General features: G+C 38.8%; 1 pseudogene; it reads right to left on the bottom strand.

Moving 5' to 3' along the window:
* Positions 1 to 8,680: 8,680 nt before the first annotated feature.
* On the bottom strand, positions 8,681 to 16,466 carry LOC123935894 (annotated as a pseudogene).
* Positions 16,467 to 24,969: the final 8,503 nt, after the last annotated feature.

Raw genomic sequence — 24,969 nt, 5'->3', positions numbered from 1 at the left:
GCTAGGTTGGAGAAAGCCATGGATGACCAAACAGAATTGATTAGGGCAGAACTGAAAGCCACCAGGGATGATGTTCACAATGTTAGGGCAGAACTGAAAGCCACCAGGGATGATGTTCAAAATGCTCTCAATGAGTTCCAATCCAATCTAAATTCTCTAAAAGCTAGGGTAACTGAGACAGAAGATAGAATTAGTGATCTGGAGGACAAACAGATAGAGAGAAAGGATCAGGAGGAAGCCTGGAACAAACAGCTCAGAAGCCACGAAAACAGATTCAGGGAAATAAACGATGCCATGAAACGTTCCAACGTCAGAATTGTTGGAATCCCTGAAGGGGAAGAAAAAGAAAGAAGTCTAGAAGATATAGTGGAAGAAGTTGTCTATGAAAATTTTCCCAATCTCACGAATGGAAACAACGTTCATGTACTAGAGGCAGAAAGATCTCCTCCCAAGATTTTAGATTCTCGAAAGTCCTCACGGCACCTTATAGTTAAAATGGGGAATTATGTTTCAAGAGAGACCCTCTTAAAAGCAGCTAGGACAAAGAAGCTTCTTACATACAGAGGAAAGCCCATTAGAATAACGTCAGACCTTTCCACAGAGACCTGGAAAGCCAGGAAGGGCTGGCAAAATATATTCAGAGTACTAAATGAGAAGAACATGCAACCAAGAATACTCTATCCAGCAAGACTGACATTTAAAATGGATGGAGAGATAAAGAGTTTCCAAGACCAGCAAGGCTTAAAAGACTATGCAACCACCAAGCCGACACTGCAGGAAATATTAAGGGGGGTCCTATAAAAGAGAAAAAATCCTAAGAATATCATTGAACAGAAATATAGAAACAATCTATAGAGAGAAAGACTTCAAAGGCAACACGATGTCAATAAAAACCTATCTCTCAATAATCACTCTCAATGTGAATGGCCTAAATGCGCCCATAAAATGACACAGGGTTGCAGATTGGATAAAACGACAGGACCCATCCATATGTTGTCTACAAGAGACCCATTTTGAACCTAAGGATACACCCAGACTGAAAGTGAAGGGATGGAGAAGCATCTTCCATGCCAATGGGCCTCAAAAGAAGGCCGGAGTAGCAATTCTCATATCAGATAAATTAGATTTTAAACTAAGGACTGTAGTCAGAGATACAGAAGGACACTACATAATTCTTAAAGGGACTATCCGCCAAGACGATCTAACAATTGTGAATATCTATGCCCCCAATATGGGAGCACCCAATTACGTAAGAAAACTATTAATCAAGATAAAGAGCCATATTGATACGAATACAATAATAGTAGGAGATCTTAATACGCCTCTCTCAGAAATAGACAGATCATCGAAGCAGAAAATTAATAAAGAAATAAGAGCATTGAATGAAACATTGGACCAGATGGACCTCATAGACATATACAGAACATTCCACCCTAAAACAACAGAATACTCATTCTTCTCAAGTGCACATGGAACCTTCTCCAGAATAGACCACATACTGGGTCACAAAGCAGGACTCAACCGATACCAAAAGACTGACATTATTCCCTGCATATTCTCAGATCACAATGCTTTGAAACTGGAGCTCAATCACAAGGAAAAGTTCAGAAGGAACTCAAACACCTGGAAGCTAAAGACCACCTTGCTTAAGAATGCTTGGATCAACCAGGAGATCAAAGATGAACTTAAACAATTCATGGAAACCAATGAGAATGAAGACACCTCGGTCCAAAACCTATGGGATACAGCAAAGGTGGTTCTAAGGGGGAAATACATAGCCATCCAAGCCTCCCTCAAAAACATTGAAAAATCCAGAATACACCAGCTGTCTCTACACCTTAAAGAACTGGAGAATCAACAACAAATCAAACCAACTCCACATGCAAGAAGGGAAATAATCAAGATTAGAGCAGAGATCAATGAGGTAGAAACGAGAGATACAGTAGAACGTATCAATGAAACTAGAAGCTGGTTTTTTGAAAGAATCAATAAGATCGATAAACCATTGGCCACACTAATCCAAAAGAAAACAGAGAAAGCCCAAATTAATAAAATTATGAATGAAAAGGGAGAGATCACAACTAACACCAAGGAAATAGAAACAATCATCAGAAATTATTACCAAGAGTTATATGCCAATAAACTAAGCAACCTAGATGAAATGGATGCATTCCTGGAAAGCTACAAACTCCCAAAATTGAACCAGGAAGAAATTGACAACCTGAATAGACCGATATCTAGTAATGAGTTGAAGCAGTGATCAAAAACCTCCCAAAAAACAAGAGCCCAGGACCTGACGGATTCCCTGGGGAATTCTACCAAACTTTCAAAGAAGAAATAACACCAATTCTCCTGAAGCTGTTCCAAAAAATTGAAGCAGAACGACAACTTCCAGACTCTTTTTATGAAGCCAGCATTACCCTGATCCCCAAACCAGGCAAAGACCCTACCAAAAAGGAGAATTTCAGACCAATATCACTGATGAATATGGATGCAAAGATTCTCAACAAGATCCTAGCAAACAGGATCCAGCAGCACATTCAAAAGATTATCCACCATGACCAGGTGGGATTCATCCCTGGGTTGCAAGGTTGGTTCAACATTCGCAAATCAATCAGTGTGATAGAACAAATCAATAAGAGACGAGAGAAGAACCACATGGTCCTCTCAATTGATGCAGAAAAAGCATTTGACAAAATCCAGCATCCGTTCCTGATGAAAACGCTTCAAAGTATAGGGATAGAGGGAACATTCCTGAACTTCATAAAATCTATCTATGAAAGACCCACAGCAAATATCATCCTCAATGGGAAAAAGCTTGCAGCCTTCCCGTTGAGATCAGGAACACGACAAGGATGCCCACTCTCACCACTCTTGTTCAACATAGTATTAGAAGTTCTAGCAACGGCAATCAGACAACAAAGAGAAATCAAAGGTATCCAAATTGGCAAGGAAGAAGTCAAACTCTCTCTCTTCGCAGATGACATGATTCTTTATATGGAAAACCCCAAAGACTCCACCCCCAAACTACTAGAACTCATACAGCAATTCAGTAACGTGGCAGGAGACAAAGTCAATGTACAGAAATCAGTGGCTTTCTTATACACCAACAATGAAAATACAGAAAGGGAAATTAGAGAATCGATTCCATTTACTATAGCACCAAGAACCATAAGATACCTGGGCATAAACCTAACCAAAGAAGTAAAGGACCTGTGCTCGAGGAACTACAGAACACTCATGAAAGAAATTGAAGAAGACACAAAAAGATGGAAGACTGTTCCATGCTCTTGGATTGGAAGAATAAACACTGTTAAAATGTCTATACTGCCTAGAGCAATCTATACTTTTAATGCCATTCCGATCAAAATTCCACCGATATTTTTCAAAGAGCTGGAGCAAATAATCCTAAAATTTGTATGGAGCCAGAAGAGACCCCGAATTGCCAAGGAAATGTTGAAAAACAAAAACAAAACTGGCAGCATCACGTTACCCGATTTCAAGCTTTACTACAAAGCTGTGATCACCAAGACAGCGTGGTACTGGCATAAAAACAGACACATAGACCAGTGGAACAGAGTGGAGAGCCCAGATATGGACCCTCAACTCTATGGTCAAATAATCTTCGACAAAACAGGAAAAAATATACAGTGGAAAAAAGACAGTCTCTTCAATAAATGGTGCTGGGAAAACTGGACAGCGATATGTAGAAGAATGAAACTCGACCATTCTCTTACACCGTTCACAAAGATAAACTCGAAATGGATAAAAGACCTCAACGTGAGACAGGAATCTCTCAGAATCCTAGAGGAGATCATAGGCAGTAACCTCTTCGATATCAGCCACAGCAACTTCTTTCAAGATAAGTCTCCAAAGGCCAAGGAAACAAAAGCAAAAATGAACTTTTGGGACTTCATCAAGATCAAAAGCTTCTGCACAGCAAAGGAAACAGTCAACAAAACAAAGAGGCAACCCACGGAATGGGAGAAGATATTTGCAAATGACAGTACAGACAAAAGGTTGATATCCAGGATCTACAAAGAACTTCTCAAACTCAACACACACAAAACAGATAATCATATCAAAAAATGGGCAGAAGATATGAATAGACACTTCTCCAACGAAGACATAGAAATGGCTATCAGACACATGAAAAAATGTTCATCATCACTAGCCATCAGGGAGATTCAAATTAAAACAACATTGAGATACCACCTGACACCAGTTAGAATGGCCAAAATTAGCAAGACAGGAAACAACGTGTGCTGGAGAGGATGTGGAGAAAGGGGAACCCTCTTACACTGTTGGTGGGAATGCAAGTTAGTGCAGCCACTTTGGAGAACAGTGTGGAGATTCCTGAAGAAATTAAAAATAGAGCTTCCCTATGACCCTGCAATTGCACTGCTGGGTATTTACCCCAAAGATACAGATGTAGTGAAAAGAAGGGCCATTTGTACCCCAATGTTTATTGCAGCAATGGCTACGGTCGCCAAAATGTGGAAAGAACCAAGATGCCCTTCAACGGATGAATGGATAAGGAAGATGTGGTCCATATACACAATGGAGTATTATGCCTCCATCAGAAAGGACGAATACCCAACTTTTGTAGCAACATGGACAGGACTGGAAGAAATTATGCTGAGCGAAATAAGTCAAGCAGAGAGAATCAAGTATCATATGGTCTCACTTATTTGTGGAGCATAACAAATAACATGGAGGACATGGGGAGATGGAGAGGAGAGGGAGTTGAGGGAAACTGGAAGGGGAGATGAACCATGAGAGACTATGGACTCTGAAAAACAACCAGAGGGTTATGAAGGGGCGGCGGGAGGGGGTGGGGTGGGGTGGGAGGTTGAGGAACCAGGTGGTGGGTAATAGGGAGGGCACGTACTGCATGGAGCACTGGGTGTGATGCCAAAACAATGAACACTGTTATGCTGTAAATAAGCAAATAAAAATAAATAAATTAATTAAAAAAAAAGAAATTAAAAAAAAATGACAAGATGTAGGTTTTTTTTTTAATTGCTTAGGATTATTTCATTGAGTATTATTTCATATATATAATATATAATATATATAATTAATGGAATATGTATATATTCCATTAATTTAGCAGGGGATATAGACATATATTGGCTATTGTAAATAATGCTGCAATCAGCACGCAGGTGCATATGCATGTATCTTTTCATATTGGTGGTTTTGTTTTCTTAGAATATACACCCAAAAGTGGAATACTAGATTATATTGTAATTCTGTTTCTATTTTCAATTTTCCAAGGACACTACACAGTGTTTTCCACAGTGGATGCATGAATTCTTGTTCTCAAAACCAGTGTACAAATTCTCACTTTCCTCACATCTTTGACAGCATCCACAACTTCGTGGTGGTTTGATTTTTTTAATACTAGCATTCTGACTGAGGTAAAGTGATATTTCACTTTATTTTGCTGTTGTTTACCCAAGTGTAACTTAGATTCAGTGTTGTGGTAGTTTTAGGTGTACAATAAAATTGTTCAACAATTCTATACACTAGACAATGGTCATCATAATAAGTGTTCTCTTTTCTAAAGATTTATTTATTTGTTTGCTTGCTTGTTTGTTTATTTGAGAGAGAGAGAGAGAGAGAGAGAGAGAGAGAATCTCAAGCAGGCTCCCTGATGGGCCTGGACCCTGACATGGTGCAACCCTGAGATCATGACCTGAGCTGAAATCAAGAGTTGGCAACCTACCTGACTGAGCCCCTCAGGCACTCACACCTTTCCATTTTTAAACATAACATGTTTGACTTCATCTGTACAGTCAGTTATAGAATAATCATCCTTGTATTTCAATAAAGCTTTATCCAACAGATATAATAGTCCATGCCTTGTCTCCTACGAAGGTTAACTTTTGCATGTGAAGCATAATTTCAAAATGCTATTTCAAAAATATCACTAACTTATTTCTGACTTTTAAGGCTATTTTGTCTCAAGATGCATGGGTGGCTCAGTGGGTTAAGCATCACGCTCTTGATTTCAGCTTAGAACTTGATCTCAGGGTCATGAATTCAAGCCCTGCTTAGGACTCCTCAAGGGACCTAATTTTAAATAAACAAATAAATAGTCCATTTTGTCTCATAGCAGATATTGCTACCCCAATTTCCTTTTTGTCTCTATTTGCATGAAATGCTTTTTTCAATCCTTTCATTTTCAGACTATATGTGTCTTAGGTCTGAAGTCAGTCTGTTGTAGATAGCATATAGATGGCCTTATTTTCTTTGAATCCATTCAGTCACCTTATATATTTTTACTAAAAAACTCACATTTAAAATAGTTGATATTATATATATTTATTGCCATATTGCTTATTGTATTCTGCCTTTTTAAAAAAAATTCTGCTGAATCTTTACTTTTTCTTGCTCTCTTCCGTCATGATTTGATGACTTTTTAAAATTATGTTTGGAGTCATTTTTCCTTTATTTATTTTGTGTGTGTGTGTGTGTGTGTGTGTGATTAGCAAAGGGAACATGTAGTGTACCTGTATGTATAGAAACCTACTTGAGGTTGATGGTCACCTAAGTTAAAATACATCTTAAAAGCATTATAATCTTACTCCCTCTTCCACATTTTATTTTTTTTATATTCAATGTTATATTTTTCTTTTATTTTGTTTAACGACCCCTTAAAAAAGATTTTATTTATTTCATTTTTATTAATTTGTGTGTGTGAGAGAGAGAGCACATAAGCTGGCAGAGGGAGAAGCAGGCTCTCAGCTGAGCAAGGATTCTGATGCAGTACTTGATCCCAGAACCTTGGGATCATGACTTGGGCCAATGGCAGTACTTAACTACTGGGCCACCCAGGTGTTCCTACTCTGAGTAACACTTCATTAATATTTGTAGACTATAATTTACAATATCAATGCTTTAACCTTTATACCACAGTTCAAAGTAGCTGATACAGTACCTTTACTATGTATTTGTTTTTAGTGTGATATTTTTTTCTTTCAATGTTTTCTTATTTATGTGATCTTCTTGTTCCATGTAAAGAAGTCCTTTCAACTTTTCTTTTAATATCAGCATATTGATGATGAATTCTTAATTTTTATTCATCTGCCGAACATATCTCTTTCTTTGTCAATTCTGATCACCTTTGTGGGTAGAGTGGTTGTAGGCTTTATGTGTTAACACTTTGAATGTATCATGATGCCCTTTTCTGTGCTGGAAAATCAGCTGATAGCCTTACTCAATTTCCCTTGTATATAAGTAGTCATTTTTTTCTTTTGATTTTTTAAATTTATATTTAATCTTTACCTCCTTAATTATTATGTGTCCTCATGTGGACTCTTTCAGATCATCTTGTTGAGGGTTTGCTGTGTTTCCTCAGCCTGGTTATCTCTTTCATTCCCCACATTGTGGAAATTTTCAGCACTTATTTCTTCATTTTCAGCACTTCATTTCACTCATTAAACGTTCTTGTCCTCTCTTCCTCTTCTCCTTCTGGACTCCTTGTAACATGAATGTTATTATGCTTGATGCTGTCCCAAATGTCCTCATTCTAAAATTTGTTCTTCTTCCTGCTCCTCAACTGGAATGTTTTCCACTCCATTCCCTGTCTCCCAGATCACTAACCCATTCTAATGTACTCTTTATTTATTCCTTCTAGCATATTGCTTATTTCAGCTATTGAATTCTTCAGTTCTGTTTGCTATTTTTTCTTTCTTTTTTTAAAGAGATTTTATTTATTTGAGACATAGAGTGAGCAAGCAAGAGAGAACACAAGTTTAGAAAGGGACAGAAGTAGAGGTAGAAGCAGACTCCCTATTGATCAGGGATCCCAAAGGCAGGGCTCAATCCCAGGCCCCTGGAATCACGACCTGAGCCAAAGGCAGATGATTAACTGACTGAGCAACCCAGGTGCGCTAGTATGTTTTTATTTCTAGGCACATTTAATTTAATATCAAGAATGCAATGGAAAAAAGGACCAAATACAATGAAGGAAACACATCAACACCAATGACAATGCTTTTTCAGCATATGCCTGTAACAAAATGTGGATTCAATTTCACTACTGAAAAAAAAAATGAAAAAAACAGTGAGTCTCATCACAGCCAATATCTTTATACAATCTATACTGACATGAATGTTTATAGTGTTTCCAAAAGTTTCAACCTGAGGTTTGATACCACACCTTTATGTCTGTACAGTCCTCTGTACGATTACCCATAGCATTAGCAATCATTCAAAGATAAAACCATTGATTGAAACTATATTGATTTAAGGCTCGATCTAGTATCGAGTATTGGCTAAGTATGAGTATTGGCTAAATATATGAACTATTTGTGCTGATATCTATCATTTGATTCTCTCATGACTACTAAATTGTTCTCAGCAAATAAACTCTTAAACGACAAAATTTTTGTTGTTTGAGCTTTGACCCAGAAGTTCAACAAGAATCATGAAGCCCATAGTCTTGATATAGCAAAACTGATATACAATGTCCTTACGTCACTATAGGCAAGGTTAGGAGTGATGCATATTCCAAGTTTCCATTTTAAAGGAATTTTACATATTCAATTCAGGAGTTCAAATCTCTAGGTTTTTGTTACTCCAAAAAGAGTGTGCCTCAGACTTAAGACTTCTGTTTCTCTATTTTTTTTTTTTTTTTCAAACAGAAACATTTCTTAAGTGTCTACTTGTTCTAGAAGGGGAATTATTCAGAGGTGGCCACTTTGGAATAGTCCCACACAATCAAGCCTCTATCAGGTATAAACTCCCAGGCACTCAGTTCATTTGGGGCTTTTTCCCATTTGTCTTTAGCCTGATTCAGGTCACCTTTCATTTTTAGGAAAAATAAGTTGATAGCTGGGCCTACCATTGTTGATCTCATTTGGGCAATGCTGGGCTATTGGACTCGCTTGAGGTACTGGATTTGAGTAGGACACACTTACATCTCTTGCTCCTTTGTTGCTGCCTAGTATTGTTGATGCTTTAGTTTTTCTTCAGACTCCCTTAACCTTGTTATATCATAAGCAATCATATCTGCATCCTTGCTATCTGAAGCTTGGACATATGATTCATCTCATTTCCATCTTAGAATTAACTCATCTCAGAGTCAAGATGGGGGGAAGTAGGAGGAGGCACCATTTCAACCTGTAACCTAAAGTGAGCTGATTACCTACCAAAGAACTCCAACCACCCATGAAATCAGCCTGAGATCAGAATTATACACGTCTGGATCTCTACAGGAGCAGAAGACGCCAGTGGCAGGTAAAGCAGACTGGGAGCATCGGACTGATATCGGAAGATAAACAAAAGGGGAGCCACCAGAGCTGACCGATTGGAAAGTAATACCCCAATATGAGAGTGCCCTGCATCTGGGGACCAGCATTAACTTGGAGTCTGTTTGAAAGTGCTCAAAAAACAAAGAGCAAATGATTTTGGGGGTGGGGGTGGGAAAGTAGTGGGAATCTGGGCGGTTAGGGACACGGACCTAAGCCCCTGGACCCAGGAGAGCCTCCCCTGGCACTGAGCCAGAGAGAATGAGGTGGAGAAATCAGGTCTCCGTCCCTGAGCCGCCAGTGCACCTGACCCACAAGTGTGCCCGAGAACGAGTGGGGTCTGGCTCCCATGAGGGGCAGGGAGCCTGGCCAGACGGCAATCCTGAAATGCATGCATCCCACAACCTCCCTTGGGAGAGGTGCTCATAGGTTCTAGCCTGGAGCTCTGGCATCCGGAAAAAACAGACATTCCCACCCCGGGACAGTGGGAAAATCTCAGTGTGCGATCACAGCTTGGAACCTCTCTGGCGGTCTGGTGCTGCCTAGACAGTCGCCACTGCCCTGGTATTGGGTACAATGAGGAGCTCCTGCATCCCCAGAGACCGTGACTCAGAATCGGCTCTGGCAGCAGCTCTGCAGAGCATTCTGAGGCTTCTCTCTGAGGTGCAGTTTGCTCTCCTCTAAAACTCCAAAAACCCTCAAAAGCTGTCAAGGCGAGAGAAAACAGATGAAAGAACATAAAAAACCCCAGAGAACAAAAGCCTGAAAAAAAAAAAAACAGTTTCCTCAGAGCCCACCCCCTTGAGGGTAGTGGGAGGACCTAACTCAAGGAACATCATTGTCTGAAAACCCACATGGCAGGCCCCTCCCCCAGAAAACCAACCAGGAAGGAAGAAAAAAAAAGAAGACTACAACAGAACAACCACCATAGGGATGCCTGGGTGGCTCAGCTGTTAAAGCAGCTGCCTTCGGCTTAGGTCATGATCCCAGTGTCCTGGGATCGAGTCCACAACCAGCTCCTTGCTCAGCAGGGAGCATGCTTCTCCCTCTGCCTCTGCCTGCCACTCTGTCTGCCTGTGCTCACTCTCTTGCTCTCCTCTCTGACAAATAAATAAATAAAATCTAAAAAAAAAAGAAGAAAAAAAGAGAACAACCACCACTACTTCATAAATACAACTTTTATTTTTAACTCTTTATCAATATTCTGGTTCTTTTTTTTATACATACAGATAATTTTTAACCTATTTACCATCACACTGAGATGTCCAGTACATCAAATTCTTTAATAACTTTCTAACCTGAACTTTTTGATACATACACCCATGTATTTCTTTTGCTTTTCTATTTTTTTTAATTCTTTTTTAAATTTTAACTTAGTTTAGTCTAGTTTATTCTTTTTTAATTTTTATTTTCTACTATACATATAGAGTTAAACTTCAAGGTAATCCCCTTTCCCCAATCAATGCTACCCCTATAGGCAAACCAGTTTCTAATGCCCCTGTAACTTAGGAAAGTTGAGTCCCTTAACAAAAACATCAAGATATATTCAGGAAGAATCAAAATAACCTTCCTCAGCCACACTGAGAATTTATAAGCACTCTCCAAATTTTTCCTTCTGTCAGTGTTTCTGTGAATTTGTGTTTGTCCTGATAATATATAAATCTTACACTTGGGGTTCATTCTGATGAGGTTCTTCCCTTTTTTGCTTATGTATATATATATATTTTTTTTTTTTCCTCTTGTCATATATTTTATCAGTCTTTTTCTTTGTCTGTTTTTGTTTGTATACTTCATAAATCTTACATTTGGGCCCATTTGGGCAGAGCCTTCTCTTTTATCTTCCCTTTCTTTTCCTGTTTCTCTATCTCTCGCTCCTTTTTCCTTTTTTTCTTTTCCTTTTTTTTTCTTTCTTCTTCTCTATTTCTTATTCTTTTCTTTTTTCTCTCATTTGGGTGGAGATCCCTGATTGCACAGAAGCGTTCCAGGGTGCACCTTGACTGCACCACAATCAATACGTCCAGCTGCATCTGTTCAGTCATCTCTTAACAAAATGATTAGGAGGAGGAATACCCAACAGAAGAAAAATACAGAGGATGGATCTTCTGCAACAGAGCTAATGGCTATCAACATAGACAATATGTCGGAAAAGGAATTCAGAATAACAATTATCCAGGCAATAACTAGGTTGGAGAAAGCCATGGATGACCAAACAGAATTGATTAGGGCAGAACTGAAAGCCACCAGGGTTGATGTTCAAAATGCTCTCAATGAATTCCAATCTAATCTAAATTCTCTAAAAGCTAGTGTAACTGAGACAGAAGATAGAATTAGTGATCTGGAGGACAAACAGATAGAGAGAAAGGATCAGCAGGAGGCCTGGAACAAACAGTTCAGAAGCCAAGAAAACAGAATCAGGGGAATAAATGATGCCATGAAACGTTCCAACGTCAGAATTATTGGAATCCCTGAAGGGGAGGAAAAAGAAAGAATTCTAGAAGATATAGTGGAACAAGTTGTCTATGGAAATTTTCCCAATCTCACGAATGGAAACAACGTTCATGTACTAGAGGCAGAGAGATTTCCTCCCAAGATTTTAGATTCTCGAATGTCCTCACGACACCTTATAGTTAAAATGAGGAATTATGTTTCACGACAGACCCTCTTAAAAGCAGCTAGGACAAAAAAGCTCCTTACATACAGAGGAAAGCCCATTAGAATAACATCAGACCTTTCCACAGAGACTTGGCAAGCCAGGAAGGGCTGGCAAAATATATTCAGAGTACTAAATGAGAAGAACATGCAACCAAGAATACTCTATCCAGCAAGACTGACATTCAAAATGAATGGAGAGATAAAGTTTCTAAGACCTGCAAGGCGTAAAAGACTATGCAAACACCAAGCTGACACTGCAGGAAATATTAAGGGGGGTTCTAAATAGAGAAAAAAAATCCTAAGAATATCATTGAACAGAAATATAGAAGCAATCTACAAACAGAAAGACTTCAAAGGAAACACGATGTCAATAAAAAACCTATCTCTCAATAATCACTCTCAATGTGAATGGCCTAAATGCACTCATAAAATGACACAGGGTTGCAGATTGGATAAAACGACAGGACCCATCCATATGTTGTCTACAAGAGACCCATTTTGAACCTAAGGATACCCCGACTGAAAGTGAAGGGATGGAGAAGCATCTTTCATGCCAATGGGCCTCAAAAGAAGGCTGGAGTAGCAATTCTCATATCATATATATTAGATTTTAAACTAAGGACTGTAGTCAGAGATACAGAAGGACACTAAATCATTCTGAAAGGGACTATGCACCAAGATGATCTAACAATTGCAAATATCTATGCCTCCAATACGGGAGCACCCAATTACATAAGAAAACTATTAATCAAGATGAAGAGTCATATTGATATGAATACACTAATAGTAGGAGATCTTAATATGCCTCTCTCAGAAATAGACTGATCATCGAAGCAGAAAGCTAATAAAGAAATAAGAGCATTGAATGAAACATTGGACCAGATGGATCTCATAGACACATACAGAACATTCCACCCTAAAACTACAGAATACACATTCTTCTCAAGAGCACATGGAACCTTCTCCACAATAGACCACATACTCGGTCACAAAGCAGGACTCAACCGATACCAAAAGACTGACATTATTCCCTGCATATTCTCAGATCACAATGCTTTGAAACTGGAACTCAATCACAAGGAAAAGTTCAGAAGGAACTCTTAACACCTGGAAGCTAAAGACTACTTTGCTTAAGAATGCTTGGATCAAGCAGGAGATCAAAGATGAACTTAAACAATTCATGGAAACCAATGAGAATGAAGACACTTCGGTCCAAAACCTATGGGATACAGCAAAGGCAGTTCTAAGGGGGAAATACATAGCCATCCAAGCCTCCCTCAAAAAAATTGAAAAATCCAGAATACACCAGCTCTCTCTACACCTTAAAGAACTGGATTATCAACAACAAGTCTAACCAACTCCACATGCAAGAAGGGAAATAATCAAGATTAGAGCATAGATCAATGAGGTAGGCACCAGAGATACAGGAGAACGTATCAATGAAACTAGAAGCTGGTTTTTTGAAAGAATCAATAAGATCGATAAACCATTGGCCACACTAATCCAAAAGAAATGAGAGAAAGCCCAAATTAATAAAATTATTAATGAAAAGGGAGAGATCCCAAGTAACACCAAGGAATAGAAACACTTCTCAGAAATCATTACCAACAGTTATACGCCAATAAACTAAGCAACCTAGATGAAATGGATGCATTCCTCCTGGAAAACTAAAAACTCCCAAAATTGAACCAGGAAGAAATTGAAAACCTGAATAGATTGATATCTAGTAACGAGATTGAAGCAGTGACCAAAAACCTCGCAAAAAACAAGAGCCCAGGACCTGACGGATTCCCTGGGGAATTCTACTAAACTTTCAAAGAAGAAAAACACCAATTCTCCTGAAGCTTTTCCAAAAAAATTGAAGCAGAAGGAAAACTTCCAGACTCTTTTTCTGAAGCCAGCATTACCCTGATTCCGAAACCAGGCAAAGAACAGGAGAATTTCAGACCAATATCACTGATGAATATGGATGCAAAGATTCTCAACAAGATCTTAGCAAACAGGATCCAGCAGCACATGAAAAAGATTATCCACCATGACCAGGTGGGATTCATCCCTGGGTTGCAAGGTTGGTTCAACATTCGCAAATGAATCAATGTGATAGAACAAATCAATAAGAGAAGAGAGAAGAACCACATGGCCCTCTCAATTGATGCAGGAAAAGCATTTGAGAAAAATCCAGCATCCGTTCCTGATTAAATCGCTTCCAAGTATAGGGATAGAGGGAACATTCTTGAACATATCAAATCTTTCTATGAAAGACCCACAGCAAATATCATCCTCAATGGGAAAAAGCTTGCAGCCTTCCTATTGAGATCAGGAACACGACAAGGATGCCCACTCTCACCACTCTTGTTCAAAATAGTACTAAAAGTCCTAGCAACGGCAATCAGAAAAAAAGAGAAATAAAATTATCTAAATTTGCCAGGAAGAAGTCAAACTCTCTTCGCAGATGACATGATTCTTTCTATGGAAAACCCCAAAGACTCCACCCCCAAACTACTAGAACTCATACAGCAATTCAGTAACGTGGCAGGAGACAAAGTCAATGTACAGAAATCAGTAGCTTTCTTATACACTAACAATGAAAATACAGAAAGGGAAATTAGAGAATTGATTCCATTTACCATAGCACTAAGAACCATAAGATACATGGGAATAAGCCTAACCAAAGTGCTAAAGGTCCTGTACTCGAGGAACAAGAGAACACTCATGAAAGAAATGGAAGAAGACACAAAACGATGGAAGATTGTTCCATGCTCTTGGATTGGAAGAATAAACATTGTTAAAATGTCTATACTGCCTAGAGCAATCTACACTTTTAATGCCATTCCGATCAAAATTCCACTGGTATTTTTCAAAGAGCTAGAGCAAATAATCCTAAAATTTGTATGGAATCAGAAGAGACCCCGAATTGCTAAAGAAATGTGGAAAAACAAAAACAAAACTGGCGGCATCACATTAGCCGAGTTCAAGCTTTACTACAAAGCTGTGATCACCAAGACAGCATGGTACTGGCATAAAAAGAGACACATAGACCAGTGGAACAGAGTGAAGATCTCAGATATGGACCCTCAACTCTATAGTCAAATAATTCGACAAAACAGGAAAAAATATACAATGGAAAAAAGACAGTCTCTTCAATAAATCGTGCAGGGAAAACTGGACAGTGATATGTAGAAGAATGAAACTCCACCATTCTCTTACACCATAAACAAAGATAAACTGTAAATGGATAAAAGACTTGTAACAAACTTGTTATAAAAACTTGTAATAAAAAACATGAGACAGGAATCCATCACAATGCTAGAGGAGAACATAGGCAGTAACCTCTTCGATATCAGCCACAGCAACTTCTTTCAAGATATGTCATCAAAGGCAAAGGAAACAAAAGGGAAAATGAACTCTTGGGACATCAGCAAGATCAAAAGCTTCTGCACAGCAAAGGAAACAGTCAACAAAACATAAAGGCAACCCACAGAATGGGAGAAGATATTTGCAATTGACAGTACAGACAAAAGTTTGATATCCAGGATCTATAAAGAACTTCTCAACCTCAACACACACAAAACAGATAATCGTATCAAAAAATGGGCCAAAGATATGAACAGACACTTCTCCAACGAAGACATACAAATGGCTATCAGACACATGAAAAAATGTTCATCATCACTAGCCATCAGGGAGATTCAAATTAAAACCTCATTGAGATATCACCTGACACCAGTTAGAATGGCCAAAATTAGCAAGCCAGGAAACAACGTGTGTTGGAGAGGATGTGGAGTAAGGGGAACCCTCTAACACTGTTGGTGGGAATGCAAGTTAGTGCAGGCAATTTGGAGAACAGTGTGGAGATTCCTGAAGAAATTAAGAATAGAGCTTCCCTATGACCCTGCAATTGCACTGTTAGGTATTTACCCCAAAGATCCAGATGTAGTGAAGAGAAAGGCCATCTGTACCCCAATGTTTATTGCAGCAATGGCCACGGTTGCCAAATTGTGGAAAGAACCAAGATGCCCTTCAACGGATGAATGGATAAGGAAGATGTGGTCGATATACACGATGGAGTATTATGCCTCCATCAGAAAGGATGAATACCCAACTTTTGTAGCAACATGGACGGGACTGGAAGAGATTATGCTGAGCGAAATAAGTCAAGCAGAGAGAGTCAAGTATCATATGGTCTCACTTATTTGTGGAGCATAACAAAGAACACGGAGGACATGGGGAGATGAAGAGGAGAGGGAGTTGAGGGAAACTGGAAGGGCAGATGAACCATGAGAGTCTATGGACTCTGAAAAAGAACCAGAGGGTTTTGAAGGGGCTGGGGGGTGGGAGGTTGAGGAACCAGGTGGTGGGTAATTGGGAGGGCAGGTACTGCATGGAGCACTGGGTGTGATGCCAAAACAATGAACACTGTTATGCTGAAAATAAACAAATAAAAATAAAAAATATAAAAATTAAAAAAAAAAGAATTAACTCATCTCGTGCCATAATTTCAAAGTCTGCTTTACTCAGTTGAACCTATTTGGGAAGCTGTTCCTCATTGGTCATCTTGAATCATCTCCATATGGAGGCTGACTAGTATTACCTAGTTACATAGGCCAAAACTGTGCTGCCTGCTGGCGACCCAGGCTGCCAGACAAGGCGACTACTGTCCCTGTGCTCTTCCCTGATTGGTTCTTTATATTTTATGTCTCTTTATGCTCTTTCCCGTCCTTTCCGTTGAGGTCCGTGAGCATCTTTATGATCACATTACTTTGAATTCTTATCAGACATATTGCTGATCTCAGTCCTGTGTAGTTCTTTTTCTGACATTTAGTTTTGTTTTTTTTTGTTTTTGTTTTTGTTTTTGCTTGGTTATTTGGAAAATATGGATCCACTTCCTCATTTTGCCTGGGTTTCTGTGATCACCTCTCAGTGATGTCCAGCACATCCATTCAGGAGATTTTCAAAATGCTTCTTCCATGCTGGGTCTCATGTTGAGTGATAGAGTGCTCTGACCCTTTAAGATTGGAGTCTTCATTTCCTACAACCCTCCATCTCTCCTGGACTTAAGCAGGACTGAGTTTGTAAATCCCAGAGTTAAGTATTGTTGATTTCCAAATTCAGACAGTGTGGAGTCTTTCTTACTTTCTCATGTCCCCAGGGAAAAGGGTGCCTCATGTGGGGCTTGGATTCCTCAAATATTCGAGAAGTGCCTCTATGTGTGTGTGTGAGATCACTCTTGCTTGTAGATCTGTTTCAGATGACATCTCTGCCCCTCATATCCATTTTGATGTGACTTTCTCTTCATAGCCATATCTATGGGAAAGCTTATGTGCTAGTCTTCTAGTCATTTTCAGAGGGAATTTCCCTAAATGTAGTTTCACCGTTGGTGTATCTGGGAAGAGATAACTTCAGTTTCTTCCTCTCTGCGATATTGATTCATTTCCTACATTTTTTTTTAAATTCACATCTTAAATATATTTTTTTCAGTGTTCCAAGATTGGTTGTGTATGCACCACACCTATGCTCCATGCAATACATGTCCTCCTTAAGACCCACCACCAGGCTCACCCAACCCCACACACCTTCCCTTCCAAAACCCTCACTTTTCTTCACACAGTTTCAAAATTTTGTACTCTGTTGAATTTTTCTCCATTTAGTTACATTAAGATATTATTTGCATCTGCTTTATTAATTCTAAAAGCAGCATTTTATTTCAAGTAATGTGTAAAGGGAAATGTGTGGCAATTCAATGAAACAATTTTTTTCAAATGATGTTGGTGTCTACTCACCACAGTTTTGTAACTGCCCTACTTATGAAAAAGATGTCATGTTTGCTTTTATTCATGCCTTAAAAATGTCTTTTGTCAGTTGGTTTGAGTATTCTTCAAAGAAAGCATTTACCTATAATGTTTTTGAAGTACTACTCTAGAACTTTCTACTCTCCCCCATTCCCACCATCTGTATACACTATACCATGTTCTTAAGGGTCAATATATCAATTAAATAGACTGAGAATTAAGCACATTTCCAAGAGATCAACGTGTTATCCCACTTCTTTTCTCTGATCAAAATACTGCAGAGTGAGGAACCTCTATACTAGGTGACAGATAATATAAACATTTAAAACTTTTTCTTTTAATTTTGTATCAAACATCAGGATGTATATGCTGTTGCAACATTCAGTTCTTTGACCGAATGAACATGTGAATCAAAAATGAGAAAAAGGTTTCCTAACAAGTTCCCATTTGACTTCATGATTATCTTAATTATGGAGTAACTGTGAGCATTGAAATAGATGTATTGCTTTTTAACAATTAACATATAATATATTATTTGTTTCTGGGGTACAGTTCTGTGAACACATTCCCAATAGCACAGACCCTCCCCAATGTCCATAACCCAGCCACCCCATGCCTCCCACCCTTCTCTATTCCAGCAATCCTCAGTTGTTTCCTGAGATTAAGATCTCTTATGGTTTGTCTCCCTCTCTGGTCCCATCGTGTTTCATTTTTTCTTCCCTTCCCCTACAATCCTCTGTCTTGTTTCCAAATTCTTCATATCAGTGAGATCACAAGATAATTGTCTTTCTCTGATTGACTTATTTCGCTTAGGATAATACCCTTTAGTTCCAGCCAAATCATTTCAAATGGCAAGATTTCATTTTTTGATGGCTGCGTAATATTTCCTCACACACACACACACACACACACACACACGCACACACACACACACCACATCTTTTTTAACCATTCCTCTGTCCTTGGACATCTAGGCTCTTTCCATAGTTTGGCTATTGTTTACATTTCTGCTATAAACATTTGGGTGAACGTGCCCCTTCATATCACTACATTCGTATCTTTAGGGTAAACACCCAGTAGTGTGATTGCTGGGTCATATGGTAGCTCCATTTTCAACTTTTGGAGGAACCTCCACACTGTTTCCAGGGTGGCTGCACTAGCTTGCACTCCCACCAACAGTGTAGGAGGCTTACCCTTCTTCTGCAATCTCACCAATGTCTGTCATTTCCAGACTTGTTAATTTTAGCCATTCTGACTGGTGTGAGGTGATATCACAGTGTGGTTTTGATTTGTATTTCCATGATGTGGAGCACTTTTTCATGTGTCTGTTGGCCATCTGGATGTCTTCTTTGCATAAATTTCTGTTCATGTTTTCTGCCCATTTCTTGATTGGATTCTTTGTTTTTTGGGTATTGAGTTTGGTAAGTTCATTATAGATTTTGGATAAAAGCCCTTTATCTGATACAGCAATTGCAAATATTTTCTTCCATTCAGTTGCCCTTTGGTTTTGTGGACTGCTTCCTTTCCTGTGCAAAAGCTTTTGATCTTGATGAAGATCAAGCGTTCATCTTTGCCCTTGCTTCCCTTGCCTTTGGTGATGTTTCTAGGAAGAAGTTGCTGTGGCTGGGGTTGAAGAGGTTGCTGCCTGTGCTCTCCTCGGGGATTTTGATGAATTTCTCTCTCTCATTGAGGTCTTTCATCCATTTGAGTCTATTTTTGTGCATGGTGTAAAGAAATGGTCAAGTTTCATTTTTCTGCATGTAGCTGTCCAATTTTCCCAATGCCACTTGTTGAAGAGACTGTCTTTTTCCATTGAACATTCATTCATGCTTTGTCAAAGATTAGTTGACCATAGAGTTAAGGGTCAGTTTCTGGGCTCTCTACTCTGTTCCATTGATCTATGTGTCTGTTTTTGTGCCAGTATACCATACTGTCTTGATAATTACAGCTTTGTAATAAGAGTTTGAAGTCTGAAATTGTGGTGCTGCCAGCTTTTCAGCATTGCTCTCAAACTCAAAACAATGTTTTCAACATCCCTCTGGCTATTCTGGGTCTCTTCTGGTAACATAAATTTTAGGATTGCTTGTTCCATTTTTTGAAAAAAAGTTGACGGTATTTTGATATGGGTTACATTCAATGTGTAGATTGTTTTAGGTAGCATAGACATTTTTCCCAACCTTTGTTCTCCCAATCCATAAGAATGGGATATTTTTCCATTTCATTGTGTCTTCCTCAATTTCTTTCATGAGTGCTTCATAGTTTCCTGAGTACAGATTCTTTGCCTCTTTCATTAGATTTATTCCTCAATATCTAATGGCTTTGGGTGCAATTGTAAATAGAATCAACTCTTTAATTTCTCCTTCATCTGCCTTGTTGGTGTACAGAAGGGCAACTGCTTTCTGTGCATTGATTTTCTATACTGACACACTACTGAATTCCTGCATGAGTTCTAGCAGTTTTGGAGTTTTCCACAGAAAGTATAATATCGTCTGCAAAGAATGAGAGTTCTCATTCTCCAGTTCAGATGCCTTTTATTCCTTTGGGTCATCTTATTGCCAAGGCTAGGACTTCTAGTACTATGTTGAATAGCAGTGGTGATAAGTTTCCAAAGGAATTGTTCCTGAACATAGAGGAAAAGCTCTTAATCTTTCCCCATTGAGAATATTTGCTGTGTGTTTTTCATACATGGCTTTGATGATACTGAAGTATATGCCCTCTATCCCTACACAGTGAAGAGTTTTGATCAAGAAAGGATGCTGTACTCTGTCAAATGCTTTTCAAACCACTATTGAGAGTAGCACATGGTTCTTGTTCTTTCTTTTGTTAATGTATTGTTTGACACTGATTGATTTGCAGATGTTGGACCATCCTTGAAGTTCGGGAATAGATCTCCCTTGGTCATATTGAATTATACTTTTTATGTATTGTTGGATCCGATTGGTTTTTATTTTGGTGATAAGTTTTGCAGCCATGTTCATCAGGGATTTGGGTCTATAATTCTCCTTTTTGATGGGCTCTTTGATGGTTTGAGATCAAAACAATGCTGGCTTCATAATATGGGCTTGGAAGTTCTCCTTCCATTTCTATTGTTTGGAATGGTGTCAGGAGAACAAGTATTAGTTTTTCTTTAAATGTGGGGTAAAATTCAATTGGGAAGCTGTCCGGCCCTGGGCTCTTGTTTTTTTTTTTTTTTTTTTTTTTTTGGGGGGGGGGATTTTGATAATGGCTTCAATCTCCTTATTGGTCATGGGTCTGTTCAGGTTTTCTAATTCTTCCTGGTTCAGTTTTGGTAGTTTATATGTGTCTAGGAATGCATCCATTCTTCCAGATTGTGAGTTTTGCTGGCATATAGTTGCTCATAATATGTTCTTATAACGGTTTGTATTTCTTTGGTGTTGGTTGCGATCTCTTTTCTTTCGTTCATGATTTTATTAATTTGGGTTCTTTCTTTTTGTTTTTGATAAGTCTTGCTAGGGGCTTATCTGTTAATTGGTCAGGTATTTATCTTATTAACTCTTTCAAAGAACCAGCTCCTAGTCTTACCGATCTGCTCCACTGTACTTTTGCTTTCCATTTCACAGATTTCTGCTCTGATCTTTATTATTTATCTTCTCCTGATGGGTTTAGGCTCTCATTGATGTTCTTTCTCCAGCTCTTTATAGGTGTACAATGAGGTTGTGTACTTAAGACCGTTCTTATTTCTTGAGGAAGTCTTGTGTTGCTCTGTACTTTCCTCCCAGGACTGAATTGGGGCATCCCAATTATTTTGAACAGTTGTGCTGTCACTTTCACTTGTTTCCATGATTTTTAAAAATTTTTGTTTATTTATTTTTTACATTTCTTTTAAATGTTCCAGAATTTATTGTTTTGCACTACATAAAGTGTTCCATGCAATACATGCCCTCCATAATATACACCACCAGGCTCACCCAACTTCCTACACCCTTCCCTCCAAACCCTCAGATTGGTTTTCAGAGTCCACAGTCTCTTACGGTTCATCTCCCCCTCCAATTTCCCTCAACTCCCTTCTCCTCTCCATTTCCCCCTGTCCTCCGTGTTATTCCTTATGCTCCACAGATAAGCAAATCCATATGATAATTGACTCTCTCTGCTTGACTTATTTTAATCAGCATAATCTCTTTCAGTCCTATCCATGTTTATGCAAAAGTTGGATATTCATCCTTTCTGTGGGGGGCATAATACTCCATACTGCATATGGACCACATCTTCCTTATCCATGCCCATTGAAGGGCATCTTTGTTCTTTCCACAGCTCAGCGATCGTGGGCATTCGTGATATAAACATTGGGGGTACAAGTGCCCTTCTTTTCAGTACATCTGTATCTTTGGGGTAAATACCCAGCAGTGCAATTGCAGGGTCATAGGGAAGCTCTATTTCTAATTTCTTCAGGAATCTCTACACTGTTTTCCACAGTGACTGCCCCAAGTTTCATTCCCTGAATAGATTAATATCTAGTAGCAAGATTGAAGCAGTGATAAAAAACTTCCCAAACAAGACAAAACAAAACAACAAAAAAGGAAAAACAAAACAAAGCAATACAAAAATGAAACAAAACAAACAAACAAAAAAACAAAACAAAAGCAAAAACAAAAACAAGAGCCCAGGACCTGACAGCTTCTCTGGGGAAGTCTACCAAACTTTCAAAGAAAAAATAATATCTATTATCCTGAAGCTGTTTCAGAAAATTGAAGCAGAAGGAAAACATCCAGACTCTTTTTATAAACCTAGAATTACCCTGATCACCCAAACAAGAAAAGACCCCATCCAAAAGGAGAATTTCACACCAATATCCCCGACAAATATTGGTGGTAAGATTCTCTAGCAACTAGAATACAACAGTACATTAAAATGATTATCCACCATGACCAGGTGGGATTCATCCCTGGGTTGCAAGAGTGATTCAAATATCCACTCAAGGTGATAGAAGAAATCAATAAGGGAAGAGAGAAGAACCACATGGTCCTGTCAATTGATGCAGAAAAAGCATTTGAGAAGATACAGCATCCGCTTCTGATTAAAATGTTTGAAAATATAGGGATAGAGAGAACATTCCTCAACTCTATAAAATCTAACTATGAAAAACCCACAGCAAATATCATCCTCAGTCGGAAAAAGCTGAAAACCTTCCCTTTGAGATCAAGAACACGACAAGGATGCCCACTCTCACCATTGTTGTTCACCATAGTATTAGAAATCCTAGCAACAGCAATCAGACAACAAAGAGAAATAAAATGTATTCAAATTGGCAATGAATAAGTCAAACTCTCTCTCTTCACAGATGACATGATATTTTATATGGAAAACCCAAAAGATTCCACCCCCCAGATACTAGAATGTCTACAACAATTCATTAACGTGGCAGGATTCAATGTCAATGTACAGAAATCAGTGGCTTTGTTATACACTGACAATGAAAATACAGAAAAGGAAATTAGAGAATCAATTCCATTTACTATAGCAGTAGGAACCATAAGATACCGGGGAATAAACCTAACCAAAAAGGTAAAGGATATGTACTCGAGGAACTACAGAACACTCATGAGAGAAATTGAAGACACAAGAAGATGGAAGACCATTTCATGCTCATGGATTGGAAGATTAAACATTTTAAAAATTTCTATACTGCCTAGAGCAATCTTTATTTTTTCAATGTCCTTCTGATCAAAATTCCCCCAGCATTTTTCAAAGAACTGGAACAAACAATCCTAAAATTTGTATGGAATCAGAGGAGACCCCGAATTGCTAAGGAAATGTTGAAAAAGAAAAACAAAACTGGGGCATTACATTGCCCGATTTCAAGCTTTACTACAAAGCTGTGATTACCAAGATATCATGGTATTGGCATAAAAACAGACACATAGACCAGTGGAACAGAGTAGAGAGTCCAGATATGGACCCTCAACTCTATGGTCAAATAATCTTTGACAAAGCAGGAAAAAATATACTGTGGAAAAAAGTCTCTTCAATAAATGCTGTAACTGTGCCTCAGAACAATGTATTACTTAAAACATAACCCGTGGGAAATTTTGCTAATTACCAAGAATCTTTAGGTATAGCCTCAAGAAAAACACATAGTGGCAACAGGCCTCTCGGAGAGAGGAGGATATAGGGCTTCAAGCTCAACAGCTGCGTATGCCCAGCTAGCTCAGGGCAGAATGCTACCTGCTTCGTGGAAGCTGTACAGCTGGGAACAGCTGACCAGTTCAGGGTGGATGCCGCCTGCTTCATTTTTTCCATTATCTCCCCTTCTCCCCCACCCCTGAGAGCACCTGTGGTTAATTAGATAGTCGTTTGAATGTGCTTCCTCAACTATAAACTTCATACTGCTTGACCAGACATATTTTTTGCTCCTTCTTATTTATCTACAAGGCCTATGATTAATGCTTAGCCTTCTTCATCTCCTCTGTTGATTACTGCCTATACATAATAACAACAGGACTGAGGAGTTGCTCGGGGAAACAGTCTTTTATCCTGTTGCCCCCTGCTCCCTTTCTCTTGCAGCTGACTTGTTTGTGCCTCATTCTTCTCCTGTGTGCTGTCACGAAGGGGCAAATGGTGCTCGAAAAATTAGACAGCTATGTGTAGAAGAATGAAACTTGATCATTCACTTACACCATACACAAAGATTAACTTGAAATGGATGAAAGACCTCAGCGTGAGGCAGGAACCCATCAGAAATCTGGAAGGGAACATAGGCAGTAACATTTCCAACTTAGGGCACAGCAATTTCTTTCAAGATATGCCTCCAAGGACCAAGGAAACAAAAGCAAAAATGAATTTTCGGGACTTCATGAAGATCAAAAGCTTCTGCACAGCAAAGGAAACAATCAACAAAACAAAGAGGCAACCAAAGGAATAGGTGAAGATATTTGCAAATGACAATACATACAAAAGACCGATATCCACGATCTATAAAGAACTCCTCAAACTCAACACACACAAAACAGACAATCATGTCAAAAATGGGCAGAAGACATGAACAGACACTTCTCCAATGAAGACATACAAATGGCTAACAGACACATGAAACAATGTTCATCATCACTAGCCATCAAGGAGATTCAAATCAAAACCACATTGAGATACCACCTCACACCAGTTAGAATGGCCAAAATGAACAAGACAGTGAACAACATGTGTTGGAGAGGATGTAGAGAAAGGGGAACCCTCTTACACTGTTCCTGGGAATCCAAGTAGGTTTCCATGAATTTTTAAAAATTCTTTAATTTCCTGGGTGACCCATTAAT

This window comes from Meles meles, chromosome Y, assembly GCF_922984935.1.
Source record: "Meles meles chromosome Y, mMelMel3.1 paternal haplotype, whole genome shotgun sequence".
Lineage (NCBI taxonomy): Eukaryota > Metazoa > Chordata > Mammalia > Carnivora > Mustelidae > Meles > Meles meles.
Note: the sequence above shows the minus strand (reverse complement) of the source record. Positions and strands in the feature narration are given on the sequence as shown.